Source organism: Centropristis striata, chromosome 4, assembly GCF_030273125.1.
Source record: "Centropristis striata isolate RG_2023a ecotype Rhode Island chromosome 4, C.striata_1.0, whole genome shotgun sequence".
In the NCBI taxonomy this organism is placed as follows: domain Eukaryota; kingdom Metazoa; phylum Chordata; class Actinopteri; order Perciformes; family Serranidae; genus Centropristis; species Centropristis striata.
In genome coordinates, this window is record NC_081520.1 from 25,115,262 (window position 1) to 25,128,905 (window position 13,644).

General features: G+C 39.1%; 1 protein-coding gene across 4 annotated transcripts in view; it reads right to left on the reverse strand.

Moving 5' to 3' along the window:
* The window catches only part of gdpd5b (glycerophosphodiester phosphodiesterase domain containing 5b), a 54,528-nt gene extending 43,373 nt beyond the window's left edge, over window positions 1–11,155 (reverse strand). For 2 of the 4 annotated variants that reach the window (XM_059331013.1, XM_059331015.1), the window contains exon 1: window positions 10,729–11,154. The gene's annotated coding sequence lies outside the window, so the exon portion shown is untranslated. Of the gene's footprint in view, window positions 1–10,728 lie in introns of all 4 variants that reach the window. The other 2 variants (XR_009394149.1, XM_059331012.1) reach the window with 2 other exon arrangements.
* Between the last annotated feature and the right edge of the window lie 2,489 nt (window positions 11,156–13,644).

Below are 13,644 nucleotides of genomic sequence, written 5' to 3' on the forward strand. Positions count from 1 at the left end.
AAATGAGGATAGAGGGCTGTTGCAAAACATTTACGTAAGGGCTGCTGGGTGTTCATGTCCATCCTGTGCTTATGATAAAAGACAGGTCATGATTTGTATTTAATGATTATCGACTCTGAAACCAACAGATCCATGTACTGTAGAACGATAATTGTGAGTAAATGTTCTGTGAAGAAAGCTTTAGAGAACAGCACCATATCAATATAGCTGTTAAATACAAGGATAAGACAGCCTGATGGAGCATAAACAATAGCTCACTGTTGGAGAATGATTGAGGTCTTCTTCTGGCCAACTGAGCCGAGCAGCTTGAAACAACAAAGACAGACATTAAACCTGAGATTTAAAAGATTTCAGGCCTATACCATACAAGGTAGAGAGCAGTGCAGTTGGAGCTCAAAACCATCTTGAGAAAGAAGAATTTTTGTGAGGGGAGACACTCCTCCCTTGACTGTTTTACCACCCATCCAATTCTAACGGCCTATGTCACTGTCTGAATTTGCTCCCATCTCCCTGCAGATTATTTTTAACACTGTAGCTCATATGCGTCCCTCCTTTAGGCCCTGTGATAAGAGTTCCCACAAAATTCCCTGTCTTAGGTCACAGCCTACTCCCACCACAAACACAGTATTCAGAATGCATAAAAGTGCGTGCAAAGGTGAATATTCTATTCTTATTATTCTATGCTTTTGTATCATCGTCCATGGACAGGAGGAGCTCAATTTCTTGTTTTTTAGAATTTGAATGGTGATTTGGAAATCAATTACCTCAGCACCGGTCAACACCGGGTCAACTCTATGCCTTTGAAACCATCGATCATGTTATATTAGTTGATAGGTTGCGTAGCCGAGTTGGCATTTTTGGTACAGTTTTAAACTGGTTTCATTCACGTTTGATAAATAGATATTTCAATGTTTCCATCAAAAATCATGCATCCTCCTCAGCTCTTCTGCTGTGTGGAGTCTCTCAGGGGTCAGTCCATGGACCATGGGCTTCCCTTGGGTCATTTGTTCATGCCGATAATGCACAAATCAATTTTTCTGACAAATCCAATTCTCTGAATCAACTCTTCCCCTTGATGATTGCTTAGCCAATACCAAAAGATGTCTTTTAATTTTCTCCACTTCATAAATATTTGGAAAGTTTTAAGCGGCCTCTAAAATACCCTATATAAATATACAGTACTGTGCAAAAGTCTTTGGCAGGTGTGAAAAAATTCTGTAAAATAAGAATGCTTTCAATAAAAAAAATGTTAATAGTTTATTTTTATCAATTAACAAAATGCAAAGTGAGTGAACAGAAGACACTATATCACTATAACTGACCGACAGCATGATATGACAACTGGAAATCTATCAGTCACAATGGTAGCGACCAGCAACAGAACTGGTTAAGCTGATGGGAGGAGTATGGTACATTAACAACCAGACAATCTGACACTACGCTGATCAAAGTGACAGCTCATCAATATGAAAAAAATATGGGTCAGAGATAATCAGAGGAAGAATTAATCTCATCACACACCATCAGTGTCTTCAAATTAAAAAATTGACAGGAGGAAGAGGAAGTGTTATTACTGTCACTCATTTCCATTATTAGAGCAAAACAAAATGGAAAAAATGACTGGGGGAAGAGAGAGAAAACCACCCACTCATTTCAGTGCGGGATAAACAACAGCGGTATAAGTAGGTCAAGTGGTATGTGGAGATATTGCTCTCATTTTTCATCTGAAGGTGAAAATGATCCCCCGAAGAGTGGGCTTTACCTTACAGTATGAAGCCACCTTCATTGACCAAAGAAAGGTTTGGCATCTCAGCAAAGATGATAGAAAAGTGAGCTGGCTTGATGCTGCAGGGACAGTGCTTGACAAAGCAATAGGTACAGTGAGCAATAAAGCCATATTAGGAGCTTTGCAGTAACCTTGTGGATGGCATGGTAAGTCATTATTGATTTAGATGTTTCAGGTACTGCAAAAGCTGTGCTTCTCCCCTGAAGCCTCAACCAATGAACCATGAAAGTAGGAATCTAGTTAGACCAACACCTGTTCGGTATCATGACTAGGTTTCCAGGCCAAATGAAGCAGAATTCCTATGTTTTGGAATATGCCATAAGGGGACCACCCAGACCCATGTTTTGGTGATGAGGCGGAAAAGAAAATGTAGAAAGAAACGCCAACGTCAATATTATGACGCATCAAACTAGCTCCTTCCTGCTGTGAGGTGACAATGCTAACCTCCACCATGGCATTGTTTAGGCAGCTGATGGTGCGTGGGTTTGAATAATTAGCACCCTAAGAATTGGTTGACATGGAATCGTCTGCTTAATGTATATGTGCACCACACTTTTCTCATCAACTACAGTACAGCCTGTGATTTCGGATTTCAGGGGAAAGAGTGAAGGGAAGCACTCTAGACAGGAGGTGGATCCCGCACAGATAGACAGATGTCTTGTCAAACTAAACCAGCCTGTTATTGTTATAAACAGCAGCAGGTGTACAACATCTGCATCCTATATTCAAGCATTATATGAAGAGGTTTCCTTTTTTACATCATCCTTTCATCTGGATTTGATGTTGCTTTTCTCTGATTATAAAAGCTTTGATAATGAAAGAGAACAAAGCTTTGAGCTTCCATGCCCAGCTCGCCTGGCATATCAGCAGCATTAATTTAACAGCCTGCCCCAGCTATCCAAGCATATAATTGTTAATTCACCAAACTGCTTATAAAATGGTCCATGAATTTAGTAATGATGGAGAAAAACTCAGGCAGATATTTATGGATACTTATTACTAATGGCTATGGATAAAGTTAATGGTCTATTTTATAAAAGGCCTTTTATGTCAAAGCGTATATCCTAAGGGGATGACAACCACTTGTCGGAGCTCTCCAGTCTAGTTAAAATGTTTTTCTAAAGGCTACAATATGTTCTTTACAGATCCCCCATACGGTTGGGCCTACAGGATTTTATTCAGCAAATGTTTGTATTCCTGACTGCTTTTGCCATAAAATGTCAACAGAAAGGGGGTGTTGGGTCCCTGAACGGTCAAAATCACTAAGAAATCCTTTCTATCAACAGAGATGTGTCATCAAACCAGTAACTGAGCCCTTTGGATGGGTGAAAATCATGCTCTTCTGTGAGGCCTGAAGAAAATAAAGCAATGGCAGACAAGGTTATATCTAGACCTGTCCTGTGTGCCTGTTCGGATTGAGAAAAAAGTATCCTGGTTCCTAATCAAAGGTGATACTGTAGTGCTGATACTGTGGCCTGGAAAGCAAACAGCTGACAAAGACATCCGTGGCATGCAGAGACATGGTGGGAACCATTGTTGTACTGTGTGCTGAAAATGGACAACTCCATTGGCCTAGTTCACTCCGGCCTCCTCAGTCTGACTGCTGTGTGTGGACTAGTCTGTTTTATCAAGGTGCCATCTGTATGTCTACATGAGGGCTCCTCACCACCATCTGTGTGTTGACATCACACCGAGTTATGTCCTCTACTGTGACTGCTGTCTGAGCCCAGGAGGCAGGGCCAGACAGGCAGGTGCCACTATGGTGAACTAGGCTATGTAAGAGGGAAACTTAACTTTCTCATTATATGAACATTTGGCTTATTTATATTATATTACAGGGATTAATACAAAGGTTAAAAACTATATAAAAAGGGCAAGTCCAGTGTCCTAAATAAACTCTCCCTAAAGTCTCTCAAGTTAACCCATTTAGGCCTAAAACGCCTGGAAAAAATGCCTGTAAAACCTCTGGGCGATTTTAAAATCACCCCCTAAAACCTGAAGTTTTTCTGGAAATCCAACAGAAGTGTCAACGCCTACTAAATAATAGATTTTTCTTTTTTTTTTGCCTGTGTAGCAGATAGAAATTAAATTCAAAAAGTATTTGAGAGCTTATACCTGTGACTTGAACCTGTGAAGTTTTTCTAAAAATCAACAAACTCAGCAAATAGAGGGAAAAAAAAGGCCTTTTCGCCTTTTATTGAACAGGAGAGTTAAAAGAGACAGGAAATGGCAGTGAGAACTATAGCCTCAACACATGGGGCAGGTGCTCTACCAACTGAGCAGCATTATTTTCAATAAAAATGTAAAACATTATATGGACTGTAAGCTACTGTTTACAGTTGTATGTGATGATACCTGAATAAAAACCCTATGCATAATATACTATATTGAAATTACATTGGACTGTAAGCTACTGTTTATACCTGTATGTGATGATGACTCAATAAAAACCCTATGCATAATACTAATACATGCCCATTAGCAAGATGTAAACATGATATGACCATTGGAAGAAGTAGACACAGTTGTCATTAGCCTACTGTAATAATAATAAATAATAATAATGCATTTTATATATATTGCACTTTTCAGGATACTCAAGACGCATAAAGTAATATAAGACATAAACAGTCATGATTTCTTATGTCATCATCACAATCAATTAGTATTATTATTGTTATTATCTCCAGATGGCCACAAATCTGTCTGTTCATCGGTGTAAATATGTCGTCTAAAAACATATTACTCATCCATAAATCCCGGTCGATTGGTTCCGAGGGTTCAAAGTCCGGATCAGCAATGAAATCGTTGGTGCTTTTTTCATCTAGATCTCTTCCGTCACTTACTTCTGAGCTCCTCCGCTACAGTCGTCTTCCGCCATGATTTCAAAGTTCTGGAAAAGTCCAATGTTGCATTGCGACACTCCCACGTGTATGCTGATGCAATTTATTGGCCAAGAGACCGAAAATAGGTGGAAAAAAACTACAAATCCTACAAAACAACATATCCGCTTTCCCGGCTTTAATGGTAGAATACCGCAACAGCGCCCCCGGTTTTAATGGGAGAAATGCGGTAATGCTTTCCCGGCTTAAATGGGTTAAGAGGATTAGACAATCAGCCCTAAACACTTAAAAATCTTTTTTATCTAAAAAAAAAAAAAAAACCTGTATTTTCTCTTGAGTTGTGGGTGTCAAATGGTGGGAAAATTCCCAAGAATGAAAGGAAAACAAGCAGACTTGTTATCCAGTCAGGTAGGTCATTTTGCCATTTTTCAAAGTGGAGCCTCAGCTTTGACAGAATAACTGTGCAGTTTGTCTGAGCCTTGGACTTTGAGGAGAGCTCAAGTTGCAAACTTGCATAGACAGCGATCCAAAGCCTCCTGTTTTCCTGTAAGGGTTACATTAATAGCAATTAGAGGTGGGAATGTCATCTGCTCAACTAAGGGGAGGCAGAGAAAGTGAGGCTTTCTAAAATTTCCCTCTCTGACTTTTATCGTGGCTCAATTTGACAACAATGTAATGGAAACAACAGTCTTTCAGGTAGTTTCACACTGATTTTATGTATAACTGAATGCTGAACTTTTCTATACTGACAGAATTTGCTGTGTCTTCACAGCATGTTTGGCACAAAGGGTACTTGCTCAGGAACAGCAGGGCTCCAACCTTCTTGGAGTAGGGGTAAAGGATGCTTTGCTAAATGAATATTCTGACTATTTTTCTTTTGCTGTCTGGAAACAGCAGAAACCAGTTCTGTCTGTAAATGAGTATTACTCATAATTCTCTAGTACTGTAAAATACCATTCCAGTAACTGCTGCACTTAGGAAGTAACTCTGAATCACAATAGTCATTGGTTACATGCATAACAAATGATTAGAAGTATGAATGATAAGCTAAAACCATCATGTTCTTCCACGGACTGAAGGATGTTGACTTAAGTCCTTTACGTTCCTCGCCCCTCGTGTTAAGATGTTTGGTGCGTGATATCACATCCAGATAAAGAGCTGACTCGTCACTTGGTCTTGCATAAACAAGTGATTTTCATCATGTTAGCAAATCATCCAACTTCAACCTATTGTTAATTATATTCAGTCTTTGTTAAGCTTGTTTGCATGGTGATGCAAAGCTCTATCATGGGAGTGCCTGTCACTGAGTGTGTTCTTCATTATCTGTTTTGCAAAATCTAAAATTTTTATTCATAATTTTCAGTCCGTTGCATAGGAGTTGGAGTTGGGCTTGTAACCATAGGGTCGACGGTTCGAATTCCAGGACTGACAGGTCAAGGGCTGACCCCCCACTGCTCCCAGCATGGTGTGTGTTCACTGTTGTCTAAAGGGATGGGTTAAATGCAGAGGTTGAACTTGTGCTGTTTACTCTGAAATAGGGGCTAAAAAGTCCCTCAAAAAGGCATTTTTAGTACTCAGATCGTTCATTCACTAAGAATTTTGGAATAAAGTTCCTCTGGTCCAAAATCACCTATGAACCCTATTCAAAAATGGCAAAAAATATATTTGTACGAAGTAAAATTGGTTGTAGTAAAGAAAGATTGGGATACTGAATGCAACTGCAAACATTATAGTCCTCAACTGAGTCACATTGTTTAAGCAAGTGAAAACATGAAAATGGTTTGCTTTTTTTCACGTGGCTCCTAGAAATTAATAGCACAGAGGTTCATTAACCATGCTGGGGATAGGCACAGAAGATGAGCATGTGTGGTTGTGTGTGAGTGAGAGGTAGCAAGAGAGACAGAGAGGTCTGGGCTTGACCTCATGGCTACAGGGCAGCCAATAATAACGGGTTATTTTTTGACAAGTTGGACTTGCACTCCCTCTGGATAATTCTGCACAGCTTTGACGGATCTTATAGATGTGTTTCTTTCGGTATATAAATCTAGCAAATAACCGAGAGGATATTGCATCTATTGCAGGATGAATACATTTCTGTTCTTGGAAGATTCTATTTAAGGATATAGTACATTAACATAAGTTCACAGCGGACGTTATGTAAGCCATGAAAAGCAGAAAGTCTGGGACACAGAATCAATAACCAACTTAAATGGACAATAGGTGGGGCTGGTGTCTGCACAGTGCAACTCTTCATGTCTAATTAGCAGCAACATGCATGAAACTTAAAAGCTGCATGAAAAATAAATGGTATAAAAGCTGTACAATGCATGTAGAGGACTTTGTGTAAAAGAGTCACTAACCAGTAAGTGGATTACTGCTGTGAACACAGCACACCACATTCCTTCCTGTTCTGACCCATTATATCTCCCTATTCTCCATTTATTCTCCTAAAATAACATTTCTAGGTTGTTCTTTAAACAAGCCCAGGCCTTTTCAGCATGGCTCTACATTTTTGAAACACAACACCTTACCCATATCCCGCTCTAATCCAAGCAAATTTGAAGAACTGTATATATTATGTCACTGTTCTACCAGCTAACCTCAAAATCTAAATCTGTAAAAAGTCCCTCTGCTGAAATGGGGTAATTTGAATGTCAGGAGTGAAGTAAGTTTATTTTCTCATGGTGACATACAACACGAGTTTCAATGTCATGATCTGAAAACATTTTCATAGTGCTGGCTGCCCACAGGACAGGAGCCACTTACTATGCAGAGGGATATACAGTACTGTACTGTTCGAGCCAAAAAGAAGCTCAAAAACATAGTATTCAGCACACTTCACTCCAAAGGCCTTCAATCCATGTAAAGATGTTGTAGAAAAGCGATAAAAAATAAAAAGTCTTGCATGGACACTTTTAAAGTCTTGACTCATTCTGAGTCATTCATCTATTGAAACAAACTGTTTAATCCCTTTAAAAGTAAATATTGACATGTCTGGAAGATGCAAATAAATGTCATCTGTCAACTGGAAGCTTCAAAAGCAAATAAATGCTTGCCGTTTTTACTGGAGGTGCAGTTGTGACAGATGGGAAAGTGTCAAGAGATGATATACCAAATGGGTCCTCTCCAGTGGAAAAAAGTTTTAAGATGATGAAACTAATTATTTTTGAAATTTAGATAAACAGACTTAACTCCCTCTCCCTCTACTTCATCATAAGTTACTAGAATTTTGGAGAGTGCAGACCTCCAACAAGGCCATGCCCCATCTCACAATGTTAACAAAAGTGCATCTGCCCCATGACTTGGATCTGCTCCATATTGTAAGGGTTCTTTCTTGGCCCATGTTACCCCCTTTCACCAACATTAATGAAAACCAGGTCCTGTTTTTCTGTAATACCGCTGACAAACCAAACCCAAAGCCTAACCTCCTTGGCAGAGGTAATAAGCAATCCCATGATCTGCAGAAGACACGCGGTTTTTCTAGGAATACCAACATACTAAGGACAATCTGAGCCCAGAAGACAAATTTGAAGGGCACTCACTCAGAGAGTGCGGATCTCAGCCAAGCACATGCTCCATTTCACAGAAAAGTAAAAACTATTTTCTGTCAGTGATCAGGATCCACTTTTCATAAAGTCTCAGTGCCAGTACATTTTTCTTAATCTTGCTGACAAACAATAAAACTGAAACAAAAACATAACCTCCTTGGCAGAGGTAATGAACAGTGTTATGAATTATGCAGGACAGTGGGAAGAGTGATGTGCATGAGAAAACACAAATATATACTGTGCACATGGATGAAGGAGCCCACGTTGAGCTTCTGTAGCTTTAATGGAATTATGCCGCTACATATGCATTCATTATTTTTGACAGGCTTATACTAGGGATGGGCAACTCAGGTGTGTAAATCAATCTGACCAAAAGGAAAATCCTGGCTGAAAGAAACCTGTAAATCCTAATAACTTATAAGGGAAATTAGCTTTTATTTGATTGTAGGTACATACTGTTATGTTAGCTAGTGGTTTGGTAAAAACTTGTTAAAATTTTTCCTGTATATTATTTTATCGATAGTCTCCCATATTCCCCTTACTCTTATCCCATGAAATTTAAAGATCACTAGAATGTTATATGGTATGTTATTGTTGATGTTCTTTTCCAGCTAACCTGTATTATTATTTTTGTAGAAATCCTTCAACTGAAACTGGAGCAATGTGAATGTCAAGCATGATGTTTATTTTCTCACGGTGGCATACAGTAGGAGTTTCAATGTCATGATCTGAAAACATTTTCATAGTGTTAGCTGCCCGCAGGACAGGACAGGAGCCACTTACTATGCAGAAGCATAGACAGTACTCTATTATACAAGCCAAAAAGAAGCTCAAAACACTCTCCACACCAAAGACCTTCAATCCATTTATAGATGTTGTAAAAGAGCGATAAAAAAGAAAAAGCCTTGTATGGACACTTTAAGTCTTGACTTGTCCTGAGTCATCGTCTACTGAAACAAGCAAGTTCTAATCCCTTTAAAAGTCATTATTGACATACCTAGAGGATGCAAATAAATGTCATCTATCACCTGAAAGTGTTAACAAAAGCAAATAAGAGTTTGCTGTTTTTACTGGAGGTGTAGATGGGAAAGTGTCAACATGGATCTAAAAACAAGAGACAATGTACCAAATGGATCCTCTCTAATGGCTAAAGATTTAAGATCATGAAACTCCAACATGTTCACGAGATTCAACTCTCTCTGATGATGAAGTGCTACATAAAATAGCCTAAATATTATAAGCTATCCCATGATCTGCACAAAACACCATGCAATCTTTCTTGTAATACCAACATACCAGGAAAACCAAATTGACAATCTTCCGCCTTGCAAAGAAAAATAAATGGTGCCATGAATTATGCAGGACAGTGGGAAAAGTGATGTGCATTAGAAAACACAATACTGTGAATGTGCATGAAGGAGACCACATTCAACCTCTTTGGCTTTACTTGCATTATGCCGTTACACATGCATTCATTACTTTGTGATGGTTATATACCAAGGATGGGCAACTCAGGTGTGTGAATCTATCCATATTTTGACCAAAAGGAAAAACCTGACTTTAACTGGATTCATGGGTGTGTCCCATGTCTTTGGGTGTACATGAGCAGTGGGATAAGCACTGTCAATACTAAAAACACAAAGTTTTAGGTAATACAATAAACAGGTGAGGATGCCAAATACGTGAGGATGCCAAAAATCCAACCTCTGAATTTAAAACGTGTGCAACGACAACAAAACATGTAAATCCTAACAACTTGTGAGGGGTATTAGCTTGTATTACAGGCACGTTGTAGTATTTTTCGCTAGTATTATGGTAATACCGCTCTTTTTTAAACATATGGTAGTGAGGTATGTAACTGCAAAAAATCTTTTGATTAAGAAAAAAACAATCTACCATTAGCCAAAGACTCACCGACGGGTAACTAAACAATCCAAACCAGGGATGAGCAACTTAAATGGTGGAGGGGGCCACAATTTTTAATCAACACTATCACAGGGCCACATATAGGACCGTGCACTTAACCAGATATGATGAAACTGCAATTTTAAATATGTTTACAGTGCAGTAACTTAACATATTTCATGCTCAAATGCATACATAACAGTATGAATAGGAATACAAAAGGTTTGAAGCAAATAAAAAAACCGTGATTTCTTTTTTTTTAGTGCAAGAACAGCAGACCAACATTAATTGCAAGAAGTAATTTTGTGCATTTGTACACAGCACTTTTAAGATTTCATGCTCAAATGCATGTAGTTGTACTGAGGGCAACTTCAAGTGAGTGTGCGGGCCGTATGTGACCCCCGGGCCTCCAGTTGCCCATCCCTGATGTAAATCCGAATAACTTGTGAGGGGTATTCGCTTGTATTATAAGCACGTTGTAGTATTTTTCGCTAGTATTACGGTAATACCGCTCTTTAAAACATTTTTTAAACATGAGGTAGTGAGGCATGTAAATGCAAAAACTGCTTTGATTACAAAAAACAATCTACCTTAGCCAAAGACTCACCGACAGGTAACTAAACAAACCAACCCGTTACACACTCACCTGTCTGTCCTCTTCTTTGATTCCTGACTTAGCTTTGCTGCACACGGTAAAGTTAAGCCTTTTTTCTTCTTCTTCTCTCTCACTCTGGTGAAATGCCTCCTCCCGAGAGTCAAACGGGGACAACCCGTGTCAAAGGTAACGTGAGAGGTGGGTGGTCGGTAACGGTAAATGCTGACAGAGCCGAAGTTTTACGCCCAACACAAAGGAGAATGAGCCGGGGGAGTAAACGTTACGGACGGGGTCAATGGCTTCGGTCTCAGGTTAGCTAAAAAAACAAAAAAAATAAGTCCTGTTTGACATTTTCAGTTACTACGTCCTCTTTGATTTTGGTCCGATACAGCGTGTCTCCTCGTAACTGTGTGAGCAGCGACACATACATGGGTAGAGTGCTTCAATGTAGTGAACAGTGGGAGGAGTGTGTGTCGGTCTTTTTATCTCCAGCCTCCTGTACAGTGAGAGAGCGTCACCCAGCTGACTTTACTCCCGGGCTGCGGTGCGTTCAGGTTACCGCTGGTCGAGTTCACTGTCCCGGTTCTACACCTCAAAACAGTTCACGTCTTTTCAATTGATTGGAATTACCAACATTTAGATAGATTAAAAGACGTGTAGGAGTTTAAACATGTACATTTCTCTCACTCTTTGTGAAAGAAATCGATATGGTACTATTACTAAACTACCACCATAGGGTTTCCTTGGTCGACAGATCATATATAACAAAATGTCCGATTTCAAGTGAACGCAACAACGTGCAAACATAATTTAAGACAAAAAGGCAGTTTATTAATATGTTCAGTGTTTTAACAGCATACCTAATACACTTTGCTGATAATGAGAGACTTTTTTAAAATAATTATTTATTATTATTATTTATTATTATTTTCAACGTTTTTTTTTTCATGTTGACAAATGACAAAGATGAAAGGTCAATAGCAGTCATGTCCACTTGGCAGGTGGTGTTTGATTATTCCATACAAAACGCAACAGAGCAGGTTTAGATTATTTCTGTCCCAAAACAATAGTCTTAATCTCCCTAAAAGCAGGCCTTCTTTTGATTCAGATTCCGCATTAACATTGCCTGTTTTAATGTGCTTATTTCTTTCAAAACAATATTTTTTAGTACTTCTGTTTTTTATCTTTTTAATTTTTCTGATAAGGCATGTGGTTTGCATCAGATTACTCATTTGCATAACATGTTATTATATTTCCTTATCCTTATTAGCCTTAGAGTTAGGTCTACTTTCTAATATCATTGTAGATTAGCGTCTGATTAAATTAATTGCTCTTCAAATATGTTTCATTTATCCATCACTGGGCAAATAACAAAGTAAACCATCAAACCACAAAAGAGGCCACGGCCTCTCCACACTCAGGTGTTTTCCAGGTTCACACTTTGTCACTTTGCTCATATTGACACATACCAGATGACTCACTGAACAAAACTGATTTATTGATATTTGTCACAAGAACACCATTAAGGAGTCATAATCAGAGAGATCATGTGATGTCAGCAGTGCCTCATAATCGACAACTCAGACACACTATAACAAATATAGTATTCATCTTCATTTGTCCTGCTAGCTGTGTCACATGATGATGACAAATGTGGGAATGATTTTCATTAAATTAATCAAATGAAATATGTGTGCCCCACAAAGGAGTTTTGTTATCTTATCAGTACTGATATAAACAATAAACCACTTTTTAATAGAATTTTACCTGGCTGCAAACATCAAGTAACTACTGATAGAGTCAGAGTTCTGAGAACAAAGTCAGAACTATGACTTTATTCTTAGAATTCTGATTTTATTCTCAGAACTAAAACACATGTTTCACATATGAATTATGTCTTTAATCTCAGAATTCTGAGTTTAATCTCAATAGTCTGACTTCAAAGTCAGATGGTATGCTTTAAAATCAAAATTCTGACTTTCTTCCCAGAATTCTGACTTTAAACTCAGAACTTAAATTCATTTTTCACACATGGCCTGAATCATCTTCCCAAGAAACACATGGCAGCTAGCAACATAAAAAAGGTGTAAGGTGTAAGCTACTGCTGTGTTTCTCTGCACCAAAGCTACACAGACAAATCCCAGTAGCTATTGTACTAGAGACAATAAATACTGCATGTGAAACTTATTCAGACTGTGTTGATCGTGGTAGACAGTGATATGTATAGTCTCTGGTGTGTTAAGTGACTCATCAGCAGATACGAAAACAGTGTTTGACGTGTTCAACCACTTTCACATCAGTTGCTTTTAATTGGTTGGCCTGAACGCAGAGCATGTCTGTGTCAAGTGGAGGAGGAGTTGTGGTTATAAAGAGTAACAGATCAGATCTATCACCAAGGAAACAGTCAGTGCAGGGATGCTGCCCAATACATTAGCATCATATTGATGGAAAGGAAGAGTTTGTCTAAGTTTGTGTGCATGCATGTGTGTCTTTTACAAGATCAAACAGCACTTAATATTCTACCATTTAACATGACTTCAAACTAAATAACTATATGTTGAGATTATTATTGCCCTCACATGCATGCAGCCACTCACAGACACACATATTGCCATTGTTTCTCCATCTCTGCAGGTGGGGAAGCACGGGAACTGTTCCTCTCAGGATGACTTCCTGTGGCATATCCCTGTTTGATGTGGCAGACCCGGGCTGCCCTGCTCATCTCTCTGCAGGTAGGCATTAGTCAGCGGCTACAGCTGCTGCGCTTCGTTATCATCTCCGCCCGTTTTAAAATGCCAACCAGAATGCACAGGCAGGAAGGGGGTAGGACAGCAGGTAGGGGTCTCCTCTGCAGGTGGTGTTGCAGCAGGGTGAAGAGTTTGTGACTGGGACCGTCGGAAAGGGCACAGAACGTGATTGGTGCAGGCAGAGGAGGAACAAAGACGGAATAACGAGAATATCAACACA